Below are 18,794 nucleotides of genomic sequence, written 5' to 3'. Positions count from 1 at the left end.
CTGAGCCAAACTTAGGACTGGGCGGGGCCTGAAACTTCACTTGACCCCTGAGGCCCCTTGCCGACCTTCTGCTCTGAGGCTGTCTCCTTCTATCCTCGGACTCGCTGACCTCCGCTCTGCTCGTAGAAGTGCTGCTGCCTTTCCCTGTGGAAGCTTCTTCTCCTCTTCATCATCCTCCTCCTCCTCCACGTGGTCCGACTCCTCGCTCTCCTCTACTTTACTAGGCTTCACCTGCTGCCTGGCTTTAAATGCCTGAGGAGTGATATACCATACACTGTAACATTAACCAACAACACACAACAAACACAATACTGCACATTACAGACAACACGACACAACAGTGGAGGCTCCTCAGAGGAGGAAGGGGAGGACCATCCTCCTCAGTAAATTTCAGAAAACTTAAAAATGTTTAACTATTTCCATTTATAATTTTTTTGACAAAAATATACTAAACACAGTTGAAGTCAGAAGTTTTACATACACCTTAGCCAAATATATTTAAACTCAGTTGTTCACAATTCCTGACATTTAATCCTAGTAAAAAAATCCCTGTCTTACGTCAGTATCACCACTTTATTTTAAGAATGTGAAATGTCAGAATAAACGTAGAGAGAATTATTTATTTCAGCTTCTATTTCTTTCATCGCATTCCCAGTGGATCAGAAGTTTACATACACAATTAGTATTTGGTAGCATTGCCTTTAAATTGAAGGCCTCTCAGGTGCTGCAGTGGTCTAAAGCACTGCATCGCAGTGCTAGCTGTGCCACCAGAGACTCTGGGTACAATTGGATACCACGAAATTGGGGAGAAAAAGGGTGGTAAAAAAATAAGTATAAAAAGTTTAACTAGGGTCAAATGTTTCAAGTAGCCTTCCACAAGCTCCCCACAATAAGTTGGGTGAATTTTGTCCCATTCCTCCTGACAGAACTGGTGTAACAGACAGGTTTGTAAGCCCTCCTTGCTCGCACATGCTTTTTAATTTCTGCTCACAAATTTTCTATAGGATTGAGGTCAGGGCTTTGTGATGGCCCCTCCAATGCTTTGACTTTGTTGTCCTTAAGCCATTTTGCCACAACTTTGGAAGTATGCTTGGGGTCATTGTCCATTTGGAAGACCCATTTGCAACCAAGCTTCTAACTTCTTGAGTGATGTCTTGAGATGTTGCTTCAATATGTCCACATAATTTTCCTTTCTCATGAAGCCATCTATTTTGTGAAGTGCACCAGTCCGTCCTGCAGCAAAGCACCCCCACAACATGATGCTGCCACTCCCGTGCTTCACGGTTGGGATGGTGTTCTTCGGCTTGCAAGCCTCCCCCGTTTCCTCCAAACATAATGATGGTCATTATGGCTAAACAGTTCTATCAATCTTTGTCCGCACATGCACACAAGGTATCTTCAGGCGTTTGGAAATTGCTCCCAATTGTTTGGAAATTGCTCCCAATTGAACCAGGTCTTTCTGAGGTCTTGGCTGATTTCTTTTGATTTTCTCATGATGTCAAGCAAAGAGGCACTGAGGTTGAAGGTAGGCCTCGAAATACATCCACGGGTATACCTAATTGACTCAAATGATGTCAATTAGCCTATCAGAAGCTTCTAAAGCCATGACATTTTCTGGAATTGTCCAAGCTGTTTAAAGGCACAGTCAATTTAGTGTATGTAAACTTCTGACCCACTGGAATTGTGATACAGTGATAAATAAATTAAATAATCTGTCTGTAAACAATTGTTGGGAAAAATGGTCAGTCAATCCGGAAAATGTCAAGAACTTTGAGTTTTTCAAGTGCAATCGCAAAAACCATCAAGCGCTATGATGAAACTAGCTCTCTTGAGGACCACCACAGGAAAGGAAGACCCAGAGTTACCTCTGCTGCAGAGAATATTTGAGGATGGCTTTCACTTCAGCAGTGATAAATTCATGAACTTCTTTGAGGAAAATATCATGATTATTAGAAAGCAAATTACGGACTCCTCTTTAAATCTGTGAATTCCTTCAAAGCTCAGTTGTACTGAGTCTGCACAACTCTGCCAGCACCTAGGATCAAGAGAGATGCTCAAGTGTTTTAGTACTATATCTCTTGACACAATGATGAAAATAATCATGGCCTCTAAACCTTCTAGCTGCATACTGGACCCTATTTCAACTAAACTACTGAAAGAGCTGCTTCCTGTGCTTGGCCCTCCTATGTTGAACATAATAACCGGCTCTCTATCCACCGGATGTGTACCAAACTCACTAAAAGTGGCAGTAATAAAGCCTCTCTTGAAAAAGCCAAACCTTGACCCAGAAAATATAGAAAACTAATCGGCCTATATCGAATCTTCCATTCCTCTCAAAAATGGTAGAAAAGGCTGTTGCGCAGCAACCCACTGCCTTCCTGAAGACAAACAATGTATACAAAATGCTTCAGTCTGGTTTTAGACCCCATCATAGCACTGAGACTGCACTTGTGAAGGTGGTAAATTACCTTTTAATGGCATCAGACCGAGGCTCTGCATCTGTCCTCATTCTCCTAGACCTTAAGTGCTGCTTTTGATACCATCGATCACCATATTCTTTTGGAGAGATTGGAAACCCAAATTGGTCTACACGGACAAGTTCTGGCCTGGTTTAGATCTTATCTGTCGGAAAGATATCAGTTTGTCTCTGTGAATGGTTTGTCCTCTGACAAATCAACTGTAAATGTCGGTGTTCCTCAAGGTTCCGTTTTAGGACCACTATTGTTTTCACTATATATTTTACCTCTTGGGGATGTCATTCGAAAACATAATGTTTACTTTCACTGCTATGCGGATGACACACAGCTGTACATTTAAATTAAACATGGTGAAGCCCCAAAATTGCCCTCGCTAGAAGCATGTGTTTCAGACATAAGGAAGTGGATGGCTGCAAACTTTCTACTTTTAAACTCAGACAAAACAGAGATGCTTGTTCTAGGTCCCAAGAAACAAAGAGATCTTCTGTTGAATCTGACAATTAATCTTAATGGTTGTACAGTCGTCTCAAATAAAACTGTGAAGGACCTCGGCGTTACTCTGGACCCTGATCTCTCTTTTGAAGAACATATCAAGGACAGCTTTTTTCCTTCTACGTAACATTTAAAAAATCAGAAACTTTCTGTCCAAAAATGATGCAGAAAAATTAATACATGCTTTTGTCACTTCTAGATTAGACTACTGCAATGCTCTACTTTCCGGCTACCCGGATAAAGCACTAAATAAACTTCAGTTAGTGCTAAATACGGCTGTTAGAATCCTGACTAGAACCAAAAAATGTGATCATATTACTCCAGTGCTAGCCTCCCTACACTGGCTTCCTGTCAAAGCAAGGGCTGATTTCAAGGTTTTACTGCTAACCTACAAAGCATTACATGGGCTTGCTCCTACCTATCTCTCTGATTTGGTCCTGCCGTACATACCTACACGTACGCTACGGTCACAAGATGCAGGCCTCCTAATTGTCCCTAGAATTTCTAAGCAAACAGCTGGAGGCAGGGCTTTCTCCTATAGAGCTCCATTTTTATGGAACGGTCTGCCTACCCATGTGAGAGACGCAAACTCGGTCTCAACCTTTAAGTCTTTACTGAAGACTCATCTCTTCAGTGGGTCATATGATTGAGTGTAGTCTGGCCCAGGAGTCGGAAGGTGAACGGAAAGGCTCTGGAGCAACGAACCGCCCTTGCTGTCTCTGCCTGGCCGGTTCCCCTCTTTCCACTGGGATTCTCTGTCTCTAACCCTATTACAGGTCCTGAGTCAATGGCTTACTGAGGCTCGTTCATACCGTCCCTGGGAGGGGTGCATCACCTGAGTGGGTTGAGGCACTGATGTGATCTTCCTGTGATCTCCCCCCCCCCCCTTGGGTTGTGCCATGGCAGAGATCTTTGTGGGCTATACTCTCAGCCTTGTCTCAGGATGGTAAGTTGGTGGTTGAAGATATCCCTCTAGTGGTATGGGGGCTGTGCTTTGGCAAAGTGGGTGGGGTTATATCCTTCCTGTTTGGCCCTGTCCGGGGGTGTCCTCAGGTGGGGCCACAGTGTCTCCTGACCCCTCCTGTCTCAGCCTCCAGTATTTATGCTGCAGTAGTTTATGTGTCGGGGGGCTAGGGTCAGTTTGTTATATCTGGAGTACTTCTCCTGTCCTATTCGGTGTCCTGTCCTGAATTTAAGTGTGCTCTCTCTAATTCTCTCTTTCTCTCTTTCTTTCGGAGGACCTGAGCCCTAGGACCATGCCTCAGGACTACCTGACATGATGACTCCTTGCTGTCCCCAGTCCACCTGTCCATGCTGCTGCTCCAGTTTCAACTGTTCTGCCTTATTATTATTGGACCATGCTGGTAATTTATGAACATTTGAACATCTTGGCCATGTTCTGTTACCGGGTCCACCCGGCACAGCCAGAAGAGGACTGGCCACCCCACATAGCCTGGTTCCTCTCTAGGTTTCTTCCTAGGTTTTGGCCTTTCTAGGGAGTTTTTCCTAGCCACCGTGCTTCTACACCTGCATTGCTTGCTGTTTGGGGTTTTAGGCTGGGTTTCTGTACAGCACTTTGAGATATCAGCTATATAAATACATTAGATTTGATAAGTTCATTAGAGTTACCAGCCTCAGAAATTGCAGCCCAAATAAATGCTTCAGAGTTCAAGTAACAGACACATCTCAACACCAACTGTTCAGAGGAGTCTGCTTGAATCAGGCCTTCATGGTTACATTTCTGCAAAGGACACCAATAATAAGAAGAGACTTGCTTGAACCAAGAAACACGAGCAATGGACATTAGACCGGTGGAAATCTGTCCTTTGGTCTGATAAATCCAAATTTGAGATTTTTGGTTCCAACCTCTGTGTCTTTGAGAGACGCAGAGTAGGTGAACAGATAAACTCCACATGTGTGGTTCCCTCATAAAACATTTTTTGTCCTCCCTCATCTTAAAACGGCACCGACCGCCACTGCCACATACAAATTAATGGATGATAAATTGCAAGGTCACAATGCCTCTGTGTTGATGACATGTGAAAAAAGCTACCAGCCCCTCCGGTACTTCATGCAAAAATTCATGCAAAAAAGATAAGGATCTTTAAAATGCTTATATCAGACTGGGTAGTCGTTAACGGAGCATTCTTGAGTAACCTTAACATTTTAGGGCTACATGGCATGAGTACATTAGGGAGGAAAATGCTCCGTTAACGACTCCCCAGTCTGATATAAGCATTTTAAAGATCCTTATCTAACCCAACTACTAGAACCCCTATGAATAGTTGTTTTAGTAGAATAGCTGCCAACATGTGCTTTGTTATGTTATCAGGTCATCACAGAACAATAAGCCTTTATGATGGGGCCACTGGGGAGGGGATCATGGAGTAGAAGATTTGACAAGGTACAGGAAATACTCTCATAGTAGCTCCTTTCGTTTTACCACGCGCCAGCATCTGTAAATGCACTAAGATAATTCAGTGATGTATTCTTGAGGTATTTCAAAATTCCCTTTTATATGTACCGATTTGTTGATCAAAATCAATTCAAGGGTTGGAAAAAATTGTAGTCATTTCAAAAAACGGTATCTAGGTCCATTACAATTTGTTCAAATTTTGTTTAAAAAAAACATATATACACTGCTCAAAAAAATAAAGGGAACACTTAAACACAAGGTAACTCCAAGTCAATCACACTCCTGAGAAAATCAAAAACTGTCCACTTAGGAAGCAACACTGATTGACAATAAATTGCACATGCTGTTGTGCAAATGGAATAGACAACAGGTTGAAATTATAGGCAATTAGCAAGACACCCCCAATAAAGGAGGGGTTTTGCAGGTGGTGACCACAGACTACTTCTTAGTACCTATGCTTCCTGGCTGATGCTTTGGTCAATTTTGAATGCTGGCGGTGCTTTCACTCCAGTGGTAGCATGAGACGGAGTCTACAACGCACACAAGTGGCTCAGGTAGTGCAGCTCATCCAGGATGGGAAAATCAATGCGAGCTGTGGCAAGAAGGTTTGCTGTGTCTGTCAGCGTAGTGTCCAGAGCATGGAGGCACTACCAGGAAACAGGCCAGTACATCAGGAGACGTGGAGGAGGCCAACAGCCCAGCAGCAGGACCGCTACCTCCGCCTTTGTGCACGGAGGAGCAGGAGGAGCACTGCCAGAGCCCTGCAAAATGACATCCAGCAGGCCACAAATGTGCATGTGTCTGCTCAAATGGTCAGAAACAGACTCCATGAGGGTGGTATGAGGGCCCGACGTCCACAGGTGGGGGTTGTGCTTACAGCCCAACACCGCGCAGGACGTTTGGCATTTGCCAGAGAACACCAAGATTGGCAAATTCGCCACTGGCGCCCTGTGCTCTTCACAGATGAAAGCAGTTTCACACTGAGCACGTGACAGACGTGACAGAGTCTGGAGACGCCGTGGAGAACGTTCTGCTGCCTGCAACATCCTCCAGCATGACCGGTTTGGCAGTGGGTCAGTCATGGTGTGGGGTGGCATTTCTTTGGGGGGCCGCACAGCCCTCCATGTGCTCACCAGAGGTAGCCTGACTGCCATTAGGTACCGAGATGAGATCCTCAGACCCCTTGTGAGACCATATGCTGGTGCGGTTGGACCTGGGTTCCTCCTAATGCAAGACAATGCTAGACCTCATGTGGCTGGAGTGTGTCAGCAGTTCCTGCAAGAGGAAGCATTGATGCTATGGACTGGCCCGCCCGTTCCCCAGACCTGAATCCAATTGAGCACATCATGTCTCGCTCCATCCACCAACGCCACGTTGCACCACAGACTGTCCAGGAGTTGGCGGATGCTTTAGTCCAGGTCTGGGAGGAGATCCCTCAGGAGACCATCCACCACCTCATCAGGAGCATGCCCAGGCGTTGTAGGGAGGTCATACAGGCACGTGGAGGCCACACACACTACTGAGCCTCATTGACATGTTTTAAGGACATTACATCAAAGTTGGATCAGCCTGTAGTGTGGTTTTCCACTTTAATTTTGAGTGTGACTCCAAATCCAGACCTCCATGGGTTGATCAATTTGATTTCCATTGATCATTTGTGTGTGATTTTGTTGTCAGCACATTCAACTATGTAAAGAAAAAAGTATTTAATAAGAATATTTCATTCATTCAGATCTAGGATGTGTTATTTTAGTGTTCCCTTCATTTTTTTTGAGCAGTGTATACATCTATTTTTTATTTTTGAAGTTCAAGTATAGCCTGGAGTTGTTTTCTAACCCAAAACAATATTCCCCCCCCCAAAAAGATCACTCCCCTGTGCATTTCTAACATACAGGACCATTTTGTTCCACCACACACCAAGCCCATCTGGCATTTGCCCAAATGTCCCTATGGCTACTCTTATTACAAACTAAATATCCCTCGGGGACCATAAAGATTGATTGGTTGATTGTAAGTAAATACAAGTCAATGTGAGCCACGAGAGGCTGTGGTCTAGCGGATGTGGTCTAGTGGTTACACATCTGGTGCAATCACACCGGAGACCAGAGTTCCATCCACATGATATATTTAACCTTTATTTAACTAGGCAAGTCAGTTAAGAACAAATTCTTATTTTCAATGATGGCCTAGGAACAGTGGATTAAACTGCCTTGTTCAGGGGCATAACGACAGATTGTTACCTTGTCAGCTCAGGGATTCGATCTTGCTACCTTTGGGTTACAAGTCCAACGCTTTAACCACTAGGCTACCTGCCGCCCTAATATATATAGTACCAGTCAAAAGTTTGGACACACCTACTCATTCAAGGGTTTTTCTTTATTTTTATAGTTTTATACATTGTAAAATAATAGTGAATATATCAAAAACTATGAAATAACACATACGGAATCATGTAGCAATCAAAAAAGTGTTGAACAAATATATCAAAATATATTTAATATTTGAGATTCTTCAAAGTAGCCACCCTTTGCCTTGATGACAGCTTTGCACACTCTTGGCATTCTCTCAACCAGCTTCATGAGGTAGTCACCTGGAATCCCTAGGTCGTCATTGAAAATAAGAATTTGTTCTTAACTGACTTGCCTAGTGAAATAAATTTTAAAAAATAGTTTTGGTGTCTTCACTATTATTGTAGTAACCCAACCAATGTAGAAAATAGTAAATATAAAGAAAATCCCTTGAATGAGTAGGTGTATCCAAATGTACTCGCGCGCGCACACACACACACACACACACACACACACACACACACACACACACACACACACACACACACACACACACACACACACACACACACACACACACACACACACACACACACACACACACACACACACACACACACACACACACACACACACACACGTCAACTGTTTTAGACTGGACCACATCGTCCTCATCACTCTTCCTCCTCACCCTCTTGGCTCCGGCTCGCTGTGTTCAGATTCCTCCTCCCCTGACAAGGGCGCTGCGTCCCTGGCCCGTTTGGCCGTACCCTGATTGGTGCTTATGGTTGGGGTTGCGGTTCCTCTGCCTCGATTTCCAGCTCCTAAAACGAGGAGGATTCTGGGTTAACGGGTCGAAGATTGTCAAAGAATATTGATTATATTGTCAAGATAGTCGAGTGACTGCTATAACAATGGAAATATATCTTCGTACAGATGAAAGTCAGGCGAGAGGCAGCAAGATCAAGTGGGAACATTCTAGCCAATGAGAGGGCAGATATGCATGTAATCAACAGGCACAACTAAGTTGTTTTTCTTAAAGCTGCTGGAATACCAAGTGCATCCACTTATAGCAGTACATTTGTAACAGCCTAAACATTACGAAACTTATATTCGATCAAATAAGCCTCATGTAATTTGACATCTCTCATAGACGTCCAAAACAAAAATGGGTTTCTCACGCAGACAGATTTTTGGCCGAGTAAATCCTCTCGCTTACCTCTCTGGTCATGTAAAGCAGGGATGGGAAACTCCAGTCCTAGGGGGACTGATTGGTGACACTTTTGCTCAAGTTCTCCTAGCTGATTCCAATAATCACGTTCTCCAGTTTAGAATATATTTAGCTTATTGAGGTGTTTTAGCTTGGGCTGGTGAAAATGTCTGACGTAATTCAGGCTGCCGGAGGCCTGGAGTTGCCAAACTTGATAAAGGGACGCCAGGTGCAGATCACAATGACAACAGCAGAGATAGGAAGCTCTGATCCTCAGGGCCCAGTTTAGTTTTTCAAAAGTTGTCTATCTGGACATAGTCTATTGGATAGGATTAAATGCATAGAAGGAGAATTAATAGAAGGGACAAATCACTGACTTGAATTATATTCTATAGATGGACCTCCCATTCTATTTTTCTGCATTTAATCCTATCAGATAGGCATAATCTAGATAAATAACTTTTTTTAAACTGGGCCCAGGGGCTGCAGTGTGCACTGGTTTCAGTTTCTCCCTGGAGTTTAATTATTCACTTAATGCCATTAACTCCCAGACCTGGGCCTGTATTCGCAAAGCGTCTCAGGAGTGCTGATCTAGGATAAGGTCCCCCTTGTCCATGTAATCCTTTTCATTATGATTGAAAAGGGAAAACTGATCCTAGATCAAGTTCAAGATAGGAATTTAGGTATCTGAAAAAGGGTATGTGCTGTTGACCACTGATTGATTCAACCGAAAATATAGATTGATGGTCCCTGTCAGAGCCTTATCGGCCCTGGTCAAAAGTCATGGACTCTATAGGGAATAGGGTGCCATTTGGGATGCATACATGGTAAATGGGTCACTAGATTCCAGAGTGAGTCAGAATGAGGAAGTTGAAACTTTCAGGGGAACTTTAAGGAAACTAGGGCAACGATATGAGGAAATAACAAAGGCTTGACCCAAAAGAGTAAGGTTTGGCAGCACGCCGCAACTGAAATCTGTTTTCCTGAAGAGGATATTGACATCTTCAAGAGTGGTAGGTTGTTTCCAAGTATTTCACTTGTCGACGTACAAAATTACACATGACAGCGACCGTTGAGGTAATGTAGGCCTAGCTCTCAAGATCCCTTCCCGACTCAAGATTAGAAATTCCAAAGTTTTCCATTTATCAACTAGTGAGTAGTGATTGCCAATAGAATAGGCTATGGCTTGGCCTCTGCTGTTGTTGTACAAGACCTTGTAAGTGATGTGTGTGCTGATACAGCATCCTTTCGTAAATGTCCCCCCCCCCACACACACACACACCTAACTCCATGTAGTTAAAGGGTGGCTATATGTATAGTAACAAGCAATTGGCCTCAAGTTTCATTGAATATAAGTAAAGAGTTTAAAAATCAATGCAGTGCATCCTGTTAAGGGGTTAAAACGAGTTGTAAAGCCCCTTATATTATCACTCACTTAAGTAGGATTCCTAACATGGAGCCTTATAAAGCTAGCAAGTTAAATATCAACAATATTTGTCACTTAATGCATTTTATTTTCTTTTTTTGCAAGCCAACATATCGTTTTGAAATTATTTGAGCACAGACCCGCTATTTCTCATGCTTTTCCAGCTTTGTTTTCACATATGACATAGAATTACAGTTCAATATCGGGAAAATAATGCTCCTGTGCGCGAATCTAGAGGGAGAATAAACATATCAATCTTCTATAAAAATGGTGGAGGTCTCTGACTAGTTCAACCTTTTCAGAAACAGCAACAGCAGTTGACAACGAGGTTATTCCATCTCTCTCATGCACTAATCTTGTGTCAATAGTCAAATGTGAAAATCCACTCCAACCTAGCATCCCTTCATTTGATGAGGAATCTTTTCTTAAATTTGTAATGATAACAATTATAACATTAATTGCTGTCATATGCATGTCATATGCATGTCAATGGATTGCTACCCACAATTCCATTATGTCACAGCCCTAAATAGGAGTGATACCTTTGGTGGTGGTGGGGCTCTTGGGAGCTGCAATGGGTACCGTCATCCACGAGTTTCAGCTCGTTCTCGTCATTTTCTGCTTCAGCTACACCAGCTTCCGTCGGAGTACACAACCACAACACAAACCGGGTTTATTGGTACCACCACATTCACAGAAAACATATATAAATACACATATTAATTGGAGTCACGAATGGGATTTCCCTGGGAAATTGGTGTCCAAAGTGGGATCCCAAAGCGAATTGCTGTTGACAAGTGGGATCCCAATGGTAGACGGTACTAGGTAAGGGATTACAAGGGTAAATGGTGTCAGAAGTGGAATATGAAGCGTAATTGGTGTCAGCAGTGGGATCCCAGGAAAATTGCCAACACCAGGTTTCATCTCAAGATAAAAAAGTTTGCTAACACTACAGATTTCCTGACCTGGTTTGAGGTAGGTGGGTTGGGTAGCTGTTCATCTGGCTCATTCTGGTCCACACTACCTCCCAGTCTAGATTCTTGTACATGGGAGCTTGGTGTCCACCCCTTTGCCCTGTCTTAGTGGGGCAAACGGCTTCGTCGCTTGGTTCAGGAGGGGCAGCAGGAGACTTCATAACAGCCTCGTCTTCATCTCGAAGAGCTTGACTGTTTCTGCAAGGGAGAGACAACTTGTTGCAAACACGAGCTACATGAGTCATGCATGTTCCTTCTTTAGTGTAGGCAGTAGACAGGAGCTAAATTGACTTGAGTGTCTGGTTTGGATCCTTTTGATATAAGCTTCAAACAAAAACGTAACAGGGAAGAAAAAAACCTGAAGGGTAAAAATTCAGAGACAAAAGACCAATTAAAAAATACAACATAAGTTAATGTTGCTTAGATATTGGTTTTTACACAAAAAGAGATAAAAGACACTGGTATTTGTTCCTATTCAGCCCACTCGGTCTAGCCTGTTTTTGGGAGATGAAAGGCACAACATTTAGATGAATGCAAATGAACGTCGTAATTTGCAAATCAATTAGTTAAGCTATCGTCTGATGACAGTGCCAGAGAACAATCCTTATCTTTCCGAATCTGTCTAAGGGTGGTCAGGATTGATTGATTACATTTATTTGACAATTTGTAAAAAAAAAAATCCATACATAAGGTCGCTCCAGCTGGTGACGCCTCCACATACAATTTAAGAAAATCATCAAGGATAACAAAAATATAGCTTAACAGCTTATTTCCATTGTGGTCCTTTTGAAGAGGGAAAGGGGGGATAACCATAAGGTTAGGCGGTGATTGTAATGGCAACAGACAATGAAAGACACAATTGTTGTTTGTTTCACAACATTCGATAAGTAATACAATTTCCGTTCCTAATAAACAACTATGGACAGGTACATCTTCCTTGTCTCACATACCCATAATATTATATATTTATACATATATCTACACACACAAACATGATTTTTCCTTGTTTTTTTAAAGAAAGGCACGTTTCTTTGTCCATTAAAATAACATCAAATTGATCACAATTGCAGTGTAGAGACATTGTTAATATTGTAAATGACTATTGTAGCTGGAAACAGATGATTTTTTATGGATTGTCTACATGGGCGTACAGAGGCCCATTATCAGCAACCATCACTCCTGTGTTCCAATGGCACGTTGTGTTAGCTAATCAAAGTTTATCATTTTAAAAAGGCTAGTTGATCATTAGAAAACCCTTTTGCAATTATGTTAGCACAGCTAAAAACTGTTGTACTGATTAAAGAAGCAATAAAACTGGCCTTCTTTAGATTAGTTGAGTATCTGGAGCATTAGGATTTGTGGGTTTGATTACAGGCTCAAAATGACCAGAAACAAAGAAATTTCTTCTGAAACTCACCAGTCTATTCTTGTTCTGAGAACTGAAGGATATTCCATGCAAGAAATTTCCAAGAAACTGAAGATCTCGTACAATGCTGTGTACTACTCCCTTCACAGAACAGAGCAAACTGGCTCTAACCAGAATAGAATGAGGAGTGGGAGGCCCATGTGCACAACTGAGCAAGAGGACAAGTACATTAGTGTCTAGATTGAGAAACAGACATCTCACAAGTCCTCAACTGGCAGCTTCATTAAATAGTACCCGCAAAACAATGGCCAAAGTGAAATGGAGACAGTAGATACAGCTGGTCTGTTGTAATATAATAAAGACAGTAGTTCTAGCTGAAATGTCATAATATAAATGAGACAGTAGATCTAGCAGGTCTATAATAACATTTTCAACGTTATGTTCCATGTGCTCTCTATATATCTGTTTATTATACCTGTTGATACAGGGCTCATATGTGAAACTATTCTAACTGAACATTTTCTTTCACAGTGACACTGACTCCGAATGGGAGCCCCCAGTGCCAAGGTGTCCATCCCCCACTGAAGCTGGTTCCTCCAGCTCCTGCCACAAGTGGTGTTCATCTGCCCAAATGTATTTCTGCAGTCATGGATGTGCTATGGCACCTGGCTTCAGCAGCATAATATTGTGTCGAGGACTCTAGGGTCTTCCAAATATTGAAAGTGTTATTTTGTAAATGTCTATATTTTTCTCCTTCATGTTTTTTCTCAAAAAAACATTATTTATTTTTTGGGGGGGGTTAGAACACCATTTTGGTGTTTTGTATATAGTTATTCCATTCAAAATGTATAACCAATTTGGCCACTTGGGTACATATGGGCTACTTGTGTGGGACACCTGGGTCACTTCATGATAAATGTCATGTAGCACACTCATTTTGGAAGTTATCATTCTGAAACTTTGCACAAGTACTGTTGCCCTCGTATGTTTTTCACTGAAATTGTCCCCATCATCCTATCTGAATGTTTGTTCTATCTTGTTCATTTTAAAGATGATACAACAATAAAAAGAAAAAATGTGTGGTTATTTTCATTGTATTATCTAAACTAGATCCATTGTGTTATATTCTCCTACTTTCAATTCACATTTACACAAACTTCAGAGTGTTTTCTTTCAAATGGTACCAAGAATATGCATATCCTTGGTTCTGTGCCTGAGCTACAGGCTGTTAGATTTGGGTATGTCTTCAGGAAGAAATTGAAAAAAGTAGGGGGGGGGTAGCTCTAAGAGGTTTTTAACATGAGTCTTCAATATTCCCAGGTAAGAAGTTTTAGGTTGTAGTTATTATAGGAATTATAGGACTATTTCTCTCTATACCATTTGTATTTCATTAACCTTTGACTATTGGATGTTCTTATAGGCACTTTAGTATAGCTTCCATACCTCTCCTCGCTCCCAGCTGGGCTCGAACCAGGAACACAACGACAACAGCCACCCTCGAAGCAGCGTTACCCATGCAGAGCAAGGGGAACAACTACTCCAAGTCTCAGAGCGAGTGACGTTTGAAACGCTATTAGTGCGCACCCTGCTAACTAGCTAGCCATTTCACATCACATTGTTACACCAGCCTAATCTCCAGAGTTGATAGGCTTGAAGTCATAAACAGCAGAGCTGCTGGCAAAACGCACAAAATTGCTGTTTGAATGAATGCTTATGAGCCTGCTGGTGCCTACCATCGCTCAGTCAGACTGCTCTATCAAATCATAGACTTAATTATAACATAATAACACACGGAAATGTGAGCCTTAGGTCATTAATATGGTTGAATCCGGAAACTATCATCTCGAAAACAAGACGTTTATTCTTTCAGTGAAATACGGAACCGTTCCATATTTTATCTAACGGGTGGCATCCATCAGACTAAATATTCCTGTTACATTGCACAACCTTCAATGTTATGTCCTAACTATGTAAAATTCTGGCAAATTAGTTCGCAATGAACCAGGCGGCCCAAACTGTTGCATATACCCTGACTCTGTGTGCAATGAACGCAAGAGAAGTGACACAATTTCACCTGGTTAATATTGCCTGCTACCCTGGATTTATTTTAGCTAAATATGCAGGTTTAAAAATATATACTTCTGTGTATTGATTTTAAGAAAGGCATTGGTGTTTAGGTACATGTTGGAGCAACGTCCTTTTTCGCAAATGCGCTGCTGCGAATGCACTGCATGAAAACTTGAAATCGGCCATTCCGATTAATCGGTCGACCTGCATCGATTATATGCAACGCAGGACATGCAGGACACTAGTAATATCATCAACCATGTGTAGTTATGACAAGTGATTATGATCGATTAAGTTTAATGCTAGCTAGCAACTTACTTTGGCTTCTTACTGCATTCGCGTAACAGGCGGGCTCCTGAGGCAGGTGGTTAGAGCGTTGGACTAGTTAACCGTAAGGTTGCAAGATTGAATCCCTGAGCTGACAAGGTAAAAATCTATCATTCTGCCCCTGAACAAGGCAGTTAACCCACCGTTTCTAGGCCGTCAGTGAAAATAAGAATGTGTTCTTTAACTGACTTGCCTAGTTAAATGAATATTAAATAAAGGTGTTAAAATAATTTAAAAAATGTAAATCTTCTTTAAATCGGCATCCAAAGTTACCGATTTCCGATTGTTATATGAAAACCTGAAATCGGCCATTCCGATTCATCTGTCGACCTCTACTGTGACCTTTGATAAAATGGAGAGAATCTCTGTCCTCTTACAGGCACCCTGATTAGGGGTTTTGGACCAAACCTTTACTGAAAATGAATCCGCTTCACAACTAAAAAAAACGATTGAATGTATAAGTGTTGTGCCCTTCTCCCTTACTCGGTAAACTATTAAATAAAAGTATTTCTAATAAAGGTAAGGTGTGGTAAGACCACACAAGACAGTCTCCCTGGGGTACAAATCTACAGGTTCAAGAACCCTTCCAACACATAAAAAGAAAACATGGTGATTCCAGAGGGCCCTGCCTCAACACACTAATGATGTCTGATTTCAAAGGACTGTCGTTTTGGCACAATAACCCGCTTTGGCACTTAGCTGTCTTAATAGGGTCAGCATGCACTTGAGCCCAGGATGAGAGAAAATAGTCTACTCTGAAAAAATTATAAATTCTACTTAAGTCTACAGGTTTGATGTGCAGCTGCCCATTCAGGTTCTCAAGAAGGCTGTGGTGTCTGGAGACTTTTTTTGTGTCGCTGACCTGAAATACTCAGAGAATAAACTCTCAGATCAGGGCCCGTATGCAAAATGTCTAAAGTGTATCAGAGTTAGGAGTGCTGAGAAGGACCAGTTTTGCCTTTTTAAGATACTATTATATGGACAGGGAGGTCCTGGTCCTCGATCAGTACTCTGAGATGCTTGATACATACAGCCCCAGACCTGAGAGAATAGGTGGTCCGGACAGTACAAATCAATAACAAAAATGAAGACAGGCAATTCCATACTAAAGGGTCCTGAATCCTGAACATAATATGTTTTGGGCTGCTGAAATTGTGCTACGAGTGCATGTTGATAATATGTGACCCACATTCAAAAGATGATCCTAATTACTGATCTTTAATTGAAATTAGCTTCAAAGCATTTTCATGAACATATTCAATACATATTATGCTGTATGACTGACCTGATTGCAGTCTGAACATCTGCCACTGCAAATTGAAATGCACTTCAGTATAACACTAAGAGCCAGTCGGTCTAAGGCACTGCATCTCAGTGCTAGAGGTGTCACTGCAGACACCCTGGTTCTACTTCAGGCTGTATCACAATCAGCCGTGATTGGGAGTGCCATAGGGCGGTGCACAATTGTCTCAGCGTCATCCAGGTTTGGCCTGTGTAGGCCGTCATTTTAAATATGAACTTGTTCTTAACTGACTTAAATATGTTTTTTTCAATCAAATGGGAAATCAGAACCGGAAGTAAAACCATGTCACAAACAGAGCACTAGGAAATTCAAAAATGGACGTCAACTGTGTACAGCCTGGACAAAGACAATTGTTTGTACTGTAAGGTATATTATGCATGAACATAATGTTGTATGACTAAGGATTTTAAACGTCCACCGATATCCATTTCTTTGCATAAGAGAAGATATAACAAGGTACAGTATATTCTTTTTTGTTTCCAGTTAGGATATTTGTCTATGCTGTCTCAGGCCGGGGGAACTCTGTGGCATCCAAGACTGCACTGCCTCAGTCTGTGGGATTGGCCACTAAACGGCACCAATGGTCCATGTTAGGACTACAGGAGAGCACAATGTACACCATGCAGAGCGCAAGAGCACCGGCTACAACCAGTTGCGCTGGCGGTTGTTCTGCTCTTGGTGCACTGGTATTGAGATTGTGCCCGAGTCAAGTGGGGTGCAGTATGTCCTCCAATACCTGCAGTCTCGCTTGGATGAGGGCTTGGCAGCCTCTACACTGACAGAGTATTTGGCCGCTATATCTGCCTGCCATGTGGGGTGGATGGACAGGCCAGTGGGGCACCATCCCTTGGTCTCCAGGTTTATGAAGGGGGTTCTTCGCCTGCGTCCAGCTAGGACCCGCTCAATGGCGAGCTGGGATCTGGTCTTGGCAGCTTTGGCAAAGCCAAAAGTTGGAGGCTGCCTACCTGAAACACCTCTCTATGAAGGTGGAATTCTTGGTAGTGATTACTTCCTTGAAGAGGGTGGGTGAGCTCCATGTGTAACGGATGTGAAACGGCTAGCTTAGTTAGCGGTGCGCGCTAAATAGCGTTTCAATCGGTGACGTCACTTGCTCTGAGACCTTGAAGTAGTAGTTCCCCTTGCTCTGCAAGGGCTGCGGCTTTTGTGGAGCGATGGGTAACGATGCTTCGTGGGTGACTGTTGTTGATGTGTGCAGAGGGTCCCTGGTTCACACCCGGGTATGGGCGAGGGGACGGTCTAAAATTATACTGTTACATTGATGCTGCTGACCCGGATCACTGGTTGCTGCAGAAAAGGAGGAAGGTCAAAAGCACTTCCTTGCATGCAATTCTACCTAAATCAAATAAATCTAATTTTACCGAATACACATTTAGACTGTACTGTGAAATGCTTACTCAATAACACAGTTAAAAAGTAAGAAAATTAACAAATAACGTAACACAAAATAACGAGGCTACATACAAGGAGTACCGGTACCACGTGAGTGTACTGGGGTACGAGGTACTACATAAAATGGAAAGGTCATAATTCATTTCAGGGATATAATTGCAGATTCAACCAATATAGCATTTGGTTAGAGCAATTGTCACCAACCCTAGTCCTGGAGAGGTACAGGCCAGGGAATGCATGCTTTTGCTCCAGTCTAACACGAGAACACTTGATTCAACAAACCAAGATGCATACTAAATCATTTGAATCAGGAGTGTCGATGGTTGTCTGGAACAAAATCCTATCCTGTAGCTCTCCAGGGCCAGGGTTGAGGACTATAGACGTAGCTAACTCTACCAGTCAAAATTGTCCAACTAAAGTTACTCACGCAGAGGAATGGACCCCTTCCCAGCAGTGTCTCCCCCAGGGGCAGGTGTATAGGACTGCCACCGTCTACAGGCACGAGATCGAACCCCTCCATCTGTGGGTGGTGGATACCTTTGAATGAATGACCAATTGCTTCTCGTTAGTTGAGAATAAATGTTTTCTTCCAAATTGTTGTAAGCATAACTTCATTAAACTGACAGCTACCTGCCTTATTCTTGGACTCTTCCTCGGAGGTAAAGGGAGCTTTCTAACTTACTGCATTTGGTCCTTGGATAGTTATTATGATCAACCATAGAAATGTGCACTTATTAGTGCTAAATTATTTCCATAAATGCTTTTTACTTGCACTCCAACTAATTTACGGTGCTGAGGCTGGGAAATGTGTTAACTTTGATCAATGATTTCTCCGGTAGCTAACTTCCGGGCTGTTGTAGTGCATGCGCGCGTCGTTTTTGTGTGGAAGCGACGTTCGATAAAAACATAGGATTACGCTATTTAATTGATCAAAAACATCAACAAATTAGCCATGCATATTTTGATTTCGGTACTGAGTAGTTCTTTAAATGGAACTATGCAAGCTAAAGGTGTATACGCATTTTGTATTCACTACTG

At 42.4% G+C, this 18,794-nt stretch overlaps 1 long non-coding RNA gene across 1 annotated transcript; it reads right to left on the bottom strand.

Moving 5' to 3' along the window:
• Positions 1-18: 18 nt before the first annotated feature.
• LOC124016461 lies at positions 19-18,784 on the bottom strand. Its single transcript, XR_006835356.1, has 4 exons — positions 18,387-18,784; positions 18,184-18,293; positions 8,365-8,497; positions 19-252 (listed from the first exon to the last, which is right to left on the bottom strand). It is a non-coding gene; the product is annotated as an uncharacterized LOC124016461 (long non-coding RNA).
• Between the last annotated feature and the right edge of the window lie 10 nt (positions 18,785-18,794).

Source organism: Oncorhynchus gorbuscha, linkage group LG26, assembly GCF_021184085.1.
Source record: "Oncorhynchus gorbuscha isolate QuinsamMale2020 ecotype Even-year linkage group LG26, OgorEven_v1.0, whole genome shotgun sequence".
Taxonomy (NCBI): domain Eukaryota; kingdom Metazoa; phylum Chordata; class Actinopteri; order Salmoniformes; family Salmonidae; genus Oncorhynchus; species Oncorhynchus gorbuscha.
This window is presented reverse-complemented; position numbering and strand designations above follow the sequence as displayed.